Genomic DNA, 8,901 nt, shown 5'->3' on the forward strand with positions numbered 1-8,901 from the left:
GTGGAGCATCTCGTCTCTCTCTGAGGCGTCTGCCCCCTGAGAGGAGAGCTGTCGAGTCTCTGAGCTCACTTCCTCTTCCTCCCACCTACGTTCTAACCTATCAGGGCAAGCAGCTTCTTTATTTAATCAACCAATGACCTTCCTCCATCACACGCATGCACGCATGTGCTAATATTCCCAAAATGCAAAAAGGGGCAATAAGAGTTGTTATATTCTAAAAAGTAGAAACGTTATCTAACTTCCTATTTTATAATATGCAGATTCAAATCACTTAAATGAAGGATTTTTAGAAACTTGAAATTTTATTAAAGCTAGAAACAAGGTCCCCACTGACAGACATGAAATAGGCTAGTGCTGATGTCCATCTGAAGTAAAGAGGAGAAGCCAGTTTCACTTATCATTTAATGTACCTCTAGTACATTCATTGAGGATTAGTCTGGTTATCAATACACTGTCTTTGATTTATTTTCTACTATAGCTGTATAGCATTATGGAATACTGTTTAACATTTCAATACAAGAATGCAATATTTAATGATCATATTAGAGTATTTGGTATTGCCTTAGTTATATAAGTTCTTCATGTTAAGAACATTAAATATCATACTTTCTAGCATTTTGAAAATAAAATTAACTGTTATAAACAATAACCATCTTTGAATTTTTATTAGCTTTTTTCATTTTTCAAAATTATTGGTTCCAAAATGCATTTTATTCAAGCATATTACATACTTTAATACATATTTCTAAACATCATTCCTCCTATCTAATGGCCAAACACATTGGCCATTCTTCCATACATGTCCTCATGCCCATGTAAAGTTCTAGTAATTATATTCTGTATTTCTTTGAAATACACTTTTTTTGTTGCCATATATAATAAATATTATATTATAATAATAAAATTCTGCCAATTGAAACAACATGAATGGAACTGGAGCTCACTATATTAAATAAATAATTCAAGTGCAGAAAATACAGCATTGTGTTCTCACTTCAATTAATTTCAAATCTCAAAACTTCTTGTTGGTCAATATCTTCTCATTCTTTATTTAACATCAACTATCTCCCTATCAATCATGTTAGCACTAGATGGAAATGAAACACCTCTAGTCTAATTATGGCTTTTCTGTGAGTCTCAAAAAACAGTTGAGTCCCAAGAAAATTAGGTACAGAAAAAGGAAAACATATTGAGTTATCAACACCTAGTACAAGAAAAAGGGGTTTTATCGCTAAATAAACTGGTGTAAAAAAGATCAAAATCCTGGGAAAACACCATGCAGTTCACAGTGAAAGATGAAAGTGTGATAGAGAAACTGGAGGAGAGGGACCAAGGATAATCACAACGTGAGTTATTTTCCTATTCACATGTCAATATTTAATAACAAAGGGTCATTGGTCACCACAAAATCAAATGCCTCCCATGAAATTCAAATTGTTCCACAACAGTATTTTGAAGACCACATGAACAGAAAGTTACAATGCACAAAATCGAGAGAAAAAGCCATATATTTTTAGGTATATAAATAATTGATGCAGGCATAAAAATGTAGAGCATAATATGAACTTTGAGAAGATGTCATCTGATATTTATTAGTATGGTATGTGTATTTTCAAAATGTATGTGTGTGAGAGAAGGATGTTTATCATATTCTTTAACAAAGAACACTCTGAGTTGGCATGTATCAAAGTTCACATCAGACATATAGCATAAGTAATGAAATCTGTTGTCTGTAATTCCCTCTGGACAGGAGACAGGTACATTATCAGTCTCTCAGATCATATGACTGAACTCTATGTCATTCTAATTTCAAGTCTTGGTCAGTCTCCATCATATCCTTTTCAGGCTTCTAGAAACCAATTTGCAATTTTACTCCACGGGGTCATCTTGAAATGGAACAGCAAAGTAACTATGTACAGGATTTAAAACTGGAAAATATAATCTAGATTTTAAGGTATCATGCTGAAAAAAAAAACATTTCATCATTTTAAACTTTAGTCTTATTTAATTTTGGATAATATAAAGTTTGAAGTAGTTTTGTTTAAAGTGCTTCAGTCTGACACTTTTAATAAATGTAAGTAAAATATTAGAAGTTGCATTGCTGTGTTTTATAAAATAAAGCTGCTGACACTCTAAGTACATTTAACATGACGTTTGAAAAATCAGAATTTCTTTTGTGAGATAAAATGATCACTCTCATGCCCTGTAGATAAAAAACTAAAAACTATATTCTCGTTTAAGGAGACAGAAACTTAGAAAAGTAAAGTTTAAGACTAGTGATAATCACTGAAAGCTACTTCTGTTGAGAAAGTATTTAATACAGGAAAAGTTCACCAATCTTGTCAAGACAAATGACCTTAAATCAGGAAGACACAAAGTTGCTTTAACAAAAGGGGATATGGAAGAATAAAGTTCAAGCAGATGAGGGGAAGAGGGTATTCTCTAGGTACACAGGTATCAGTTCTTTATGTTCATGCTTTCTTATCCATTAGGGGATACACTGACACACACAATGACAATGCCTGAGAAGGTCATAGTGCTCAGGGTTCTAGAACCTTACTGAGTGATTCCAGCCAGCTGCCCCCTACCACATCAGGGGTATGAACAAGAATGAAAGAAATCTTGGTGTAGCATCAGAGAGATAGTCATGCAGATGAAGCATGAAGCTAGCTCTACCCACAGAGAATCCATTTTGTCACGAAATTTTCTCTTGCAAATCTGTCTAAGAACACATCTCGTGAGATTCCAACAGATGCTGTTATGTAAAGGATTAGACATCTATAAGGCACAGACTGTTGCAGATGTGCTGCGTGCTGATCAAAGTCCCATCAGGAGCAGTTCATTCCTTTCTGCATCTGCGAGGTTTAAACTTAATGGACACTCATCAGTACAAAGATATGACCAAATTGCTAAAGCAAGAAGATATTTTAAGGTGTTACATTCTCCTATAAAATGTACAACTTCTGTGCAACTAATTATAAAGATAAAAAACACTAAATATTTAAATCAGTAGTAATGGTATCATTATCTTGAGTCCTGTATAATTAGCAACTAAAATTAAGATATCACCATTATTAAATAAAAATACATAAGAAATTACTAATGAAAAATATTATATTCTAGCCAGATTGAAGATAAACTAAAACTAAAAAGGCATCAAGAAAAGAGTGAGAGGAGGCTGATTTTTTTTCCTTTTCTCAATAAAATAAAAAAAATGAAAAAAGAAAAAAATGAAAAAACAAATCTTTGAAAAAAACAAAAAAAATCATATACTATTCAAATCTGTCAATTAAAGTAGAGGACTGCCTGTATTCTTCCCCACCAGCAATGAAACCCCTGCTTGTCTTAGACCCCACAAAGAGAGGCTGTGGACAGTACCTTGGGGACCTGAACTTGGGGTTCTTCATTCAAGCAGTCCATTGTCACTTTTGACAGATATCTGGTCTGTACTGTTACTTTGCTTTTGAATAAAGCCTTCTTACTATTTAAAAAAAAAGAAAAGAGTGAGAATACATTTAAACTTAATGTCAATTAAATTTTCTGTTAGGGCAATCCATTATCCTTTTCAACTGAAAATAATATTAACTGTGATAGCAAGTGAGATTCTACTTTGAGCTTGAAAGGACAAAAAAAGATGGCAGTCATGAACTTACTGACTCTAAACTTGCAACCCTTGCCTCTACCTTTGCAGGCAAGTAATGGAGTTTGCATTTTGAAATCCCTCAAGCAAATCCCTACATGTCTCCTTGTCCCCTGGTTTGGGGTCAGTTCATGGGACTTTTGTGGAATTATGAGAGAACTTAAATGGAAGAACCAATGCAATCACCGTGATCTCAAGCACCAACATTCCTGATACTCATCTTAGACTTACAGAGTCTGTCTGATAACAATGATGGTGCCAACTTTGGGTATTATAATTATTAAAATAATAATTGGAGTCCATTATTACTACTTAAAACACCATTTGTGGCAAATCAAAACAACTCTGAGATTCCATCTTACATCTGTAAGAATGGCCAAGATCAAAAACACTGATGACAGCTTATGACAGAGATGTTGTGGGGCAAAGGAAACATTCCTACATTGCTGGTCAGAATGCAAGCTGATACAGCCCTTTTGAATATCAGTATGGCGATTTTTCAGAAAATTAGGAAACAATCTAAATCAAGACTTAGCAATACCACTTTTGGGTATATATCCCAAGGATGCTCAATTGTGCCACAAGGACATGTGTTCAACTATGTTCATAGCAGCATTGTTTTTCATAGCCAGAACCTGGAAACAACCTAAATGCCCCTCGATCAAAGAATGGATAAAGAAAATGTGGTATATTTACTACTACTTAAAACACCATTTGTGGCAAATCAAAACAAATGCTATGGAGTCTTACATAGCAGAAAAACAAATAATGACATCTTAAAATCCGTAGGCAAATGGATGAAGCTAGAAAACATCATATCGAATGAGGTAACCCAGACCCAGAAAGTCAATTATCATATGTACTCACTCATAAATGGTTTTTAAACATAAATCAAAGAAAACCAGCCTCCAAATCAAAATTCTAGAAAACCTCAACAACAGTGAGGACCCTAAGAGATACATAAATAGACCTAATCTACATGGGAAGTAGAAAATATAAGATCTCCTGAATAATTTGGGAGCATGGGGGCCATGGGAAAAGGTTGAAGGGGAGAGAAGAGACAGGGAGAGGAACAGAGAAAAATACAGAGCTCAATGAAATCATTTTTAAAAAAGTTAAAAAAAAACAGCATTTGTTCTCTTTAATTGGACTAAACTCAAATTTTGTTTTGAGTTCAGGGCATAATCAGATAGAACTAGGAGTAAGAATATGGATAAGGGTAGGAAAAAGAAAGTTTGTGTGAAAAATCCATTTGTGGAAGCATTTGAGAAACCAATGTGCAATTTTAAGCCAGAGTTTTATCTTAAAATTGAGGTGGTCATGCAATAAAATGAAATAAGACCTCAAGAGCTTACATTAGTGTTTTAAAGAAGATCAGCACATTCTGATATAATTTTTCACAGATACCAGTGTGAATACCATTCCATGTATGCATAAATGAGATGAGGAGCCAGGTCACAGATAGATGAGTAAATCCTATCAAGTAGGTGGGCCTATGGCTACAGAGCAGGAAGTAGTTCAGTCAGGATGTGAGACAGTTGATTTTTCTACCATAGACCATCCCTCTAGCAGTGATATGGTAGAGAGCTTACCAAAGTACAAGTCAAAATCAAGAAATATCATTAAAATTCCCAGGCTCATAAAGCTTATTACTGAACCAATGATAAGTAGCCTAACTCAATTTTAAATATTAGTCACGACAAAGAAATGAGAAGCCATATAAAAAAGTATATTGTGAAAGTCAATTTCTATGCAAACATTACTTAGCAAGTATAAAGTTCCTCAATGGTGAACCAACCCACCCCTTCCCATTTTCAGTTGCCTGCTATACCCTTCGTTAAAACATGATGGACAACAATTATTTTTAGTTATATGATTGTTACTCTCACACAAATGAAAGAAAAAGAAAGTAAACTATCTAGCCTACACATGCTCTGATTTGCAGAGTTCAGGCCATCCCATCATTTTACACATCTGGATAAACACATGGCTAAATGACTTGCAGATAATCTGGAGAAGAAATTTCACTCTTCTGGCTTTTTGCCCAGGCTCAAGTGCTTATTGCTTCTCCATCCATGCTTAACTCTGGTGATTCCCATGTTCACAGAATGGAAGATACTCACAGTGATAGTCTGGATTGATTCAAAGTGATCAGTAATTACCACCTCCATTTTTACTTATTAAACAAACATAGAACTCCCTCCTTGTCAAGTATATCATCCCTTGCCAATTAATTCATTATCAGAGGCTCCATAGATGAATTATTTGTTAAGGGATTCAATTTTCTGACAGTTCACCATTGGATTGAGAGTTCATTACCCTTTATTCTAAAGTTACTGCTTAAAAAGCTGGGAAAATTAGAAAGCAAATTTGAGGAGTGAGAGGACTGGATGTAGAGGTGTGTTTTGTATATACTATCTGCTAGCTTTACCTACCATACACATGACTGAAACATGGCTATTTTACATAGAGACAAGAACACTGCAATCTCAAATAAATGATAATAAAATATAAATATCTGAAATATGTAGTTATAATTTTCACATTGAAATAAAATTTATTATTTAAATTAAGTTTACTTATTTCTTTTTGTTTCCTTGCTTTAACAAGAAGCCACCTGTTTTAATGTAGGTACCAGGAAGTTTTAAATTCTTCACATACAATGCATTTGTAGTGCCCACATTTCCACTTTATTATGCTAATGTGGACATTCTACAACATGAGACATGAAAATAGATATGATGAATGTCAACATCATGTATGGCTGAGAGAGGAAACCAAAAGCAAAGATGTTGGAAGGGCATTGGACACCAGCAGGAGTTGACAAGCAAGTGATATGATTGCTGCTGCAAAGCTGAATTCAAGGATCTAAGACTAAACTGAGTAAAGACAGGAATAAGGTCACAGGAGGCATGAGTGAGCAACGGAGAACACACAGCATTTCCTTCTAGGGACACATGGCATTTGAGTGCTTGTTCTAATGGAAGTGTTCTTCATCAGGGAAGGCTCCCAGCAGAGAACAGTTATTTTGTTAATCTCCTTTTGTTTCTATATGTCTCTACCTCTCTTCCTCCTTTCTTTCTCTATCTCTCTGCCTCTCTCTTGTAGCAGTACTTTTTCTTTGGGGTCACCAATCCACAAATAATGGCATTATTAACTGTGCAACTTTGGTCTTTAACTTAGACTTGTCCCCATCTAGCTCTTTTAAATTAAATTAACCTATTTATACTAATCTGCATCCTATCACGTGGTTTTACTTCATTCTATCTTGCACCTTCTATTTCCTCTCCCGGTTTTGTGACTTCTCCTGCATACCTTGATCTCTCCTCCTCTTTCTTTCTCTCCCTAGAAATCCTGCCCACTCCTCCTGTCTATTCTGTATTCAGTTTCCTGTTACACGAATCACAGCAATACGTCTTCACACAATGTACAAATACCCCACAACACTGTCTCATTGTCTCTCTTTCTTTTTCTTCCTCCTCTGCCTCTCTCTGCCTCTGTTTCTTTCTCCCTTCCCCTTATTTTCCCCTCCCCCCTCTCTCCGTCTGTGTGTGTGTGTGTGTGTAAATGTGTGTCTGAAATATCACCAAGCTTGGTATAAATATGTAGTTCTAGCACTCAGGAAACTGAGGCTGAAGGATTATTGTGAACTTGAAGCCATCATAAAATATATAGTGAGTTCAAAGCCAGAATGAGGTTCTTAGTGAAACCTTGTCTCAAAAGCAAAACTAAACTGAACTAAAAGATCATACATATAATTTTTCTTTTCTACTATATCCTATACATATTCATTTGGTATTAAATTAGTTACTTTCAGAGCTGATTTCAGAGCTGACCACTTGTTGAATAACCAAATAGGACACGATTTCCAGGGCAAGACTATTTTTTCCACTCTCAACATTCCCTAGTTATCTGTAGTTCCTGGTCTAGGCTTAGAGCCCTGTGAGAGTCCCCCTTCCACGTTAGCAAATATATTGGTATTGTCAGCAATTAGGTAAATACATACATACATATTACATTCATGCATGCATGCATATGTATGTATATATGCATATATATTATAATCTTTAATTAGAAAGCATGTAAAAGTCAGGAGGAAGGGATAAAATTATGTATTCTAATTTCAAGAAATAAAAATGTTATTCAAACTTAACTTCAAAATTTGAATTTGAATGGTTTGGCAATCATCTGTCTCACAAATATACCATACAGTATATAAATTTCATATATAATTCTTATATTCTAAAATTTGTTAAGACAAAAATATTACCATGTACTGGAATACTTAATATCCATTACTTTTCATAAAAAAGAAAACCAGGTAGTAATAATCTCTTTGTACATGAAAATGAGATAGTTTGTAACTCTGACAATGCATCATGTATCAGAAGCTCCACAGAGCTCTCTGAACTCCCTTTATATAGAAGCTTCAGCCTTATAGGAGCCAGAGATCCCCTTCTTGCCATTGCCCCTGCACAACAGCTTTCTGAAAGAGATGAGCGAAGAAAGTTGCAACCACTCTCTATAACTTGGTGTCTCAAGATTACCTTCCTGGCTAAGTCACCTTTAGCAAGGACTCTTAAATCTCTACAAGCAGTAGGTGTCTGAGTTGTGCTTATTTTGCTTGCAAGTACGTCTTACATCTATGACAGGTTTGCTTCCCTGCTCTAACTGCTTTGCTCATAAACTTGCCTTCTCTAATGTGTGTTGTCACCACCTCACCTTGGCTAAATGCAGAGAATGAAGAGAGCACACATTAACAAATGTGAATGTAAGTTTGTCACGAAATTAGTGTTCACTATAAATTCACGGTTTAAGAGTAACAAAAGCAGTTACATATGCAAGACAAGAAACTTACTGTGGGGAAAACAATGAGCCTGTACTTTACAGAAAACATGCTATTTTTCTTTAAATAGTCAGGTCAAAGTAAACAAGCAACCCTCCCTTAAGGTCTGATACCAAGTCAGAGATCTTCAAGGAAGCATTGTCTTCTGGACACAGCAGGACAGGGGCACACTAAGAGCAGTGGTGACAACATACACCAAACCCCTACAAGCCCAATCCAGATCAAATCATAACACAGGAAGAGGAGTTGGACACCTAATTATACCCCAAACCACAGAACTGAGAAAAGAGATGGTGTAGTTTCTGACTAATGACCCCAGAGGGAGATCACACATCCAAGATCATTTGGAAAACCCAGATTTGTCCTGAAGGATGCTTAAGGAGCAGATACGAAACTGGGTTGGTTAGGAAAATAT

This window comes from Microtus ochrogaster, chromosome 8 (genome assembly GCF_000317375.1).
Source record: "Microtus ochrogaster isolate Prairie Vole_2 chromosome 8, MicOch1.0, whole genome shotgun sequence".
Classification (NCBI taxonomy): domain Eukaryota; kingdom Metazoa; phylum Chordata; class Mammalia; order Rodentia; family Cricetidae; genus Microtus; species Microtus ochrogaster.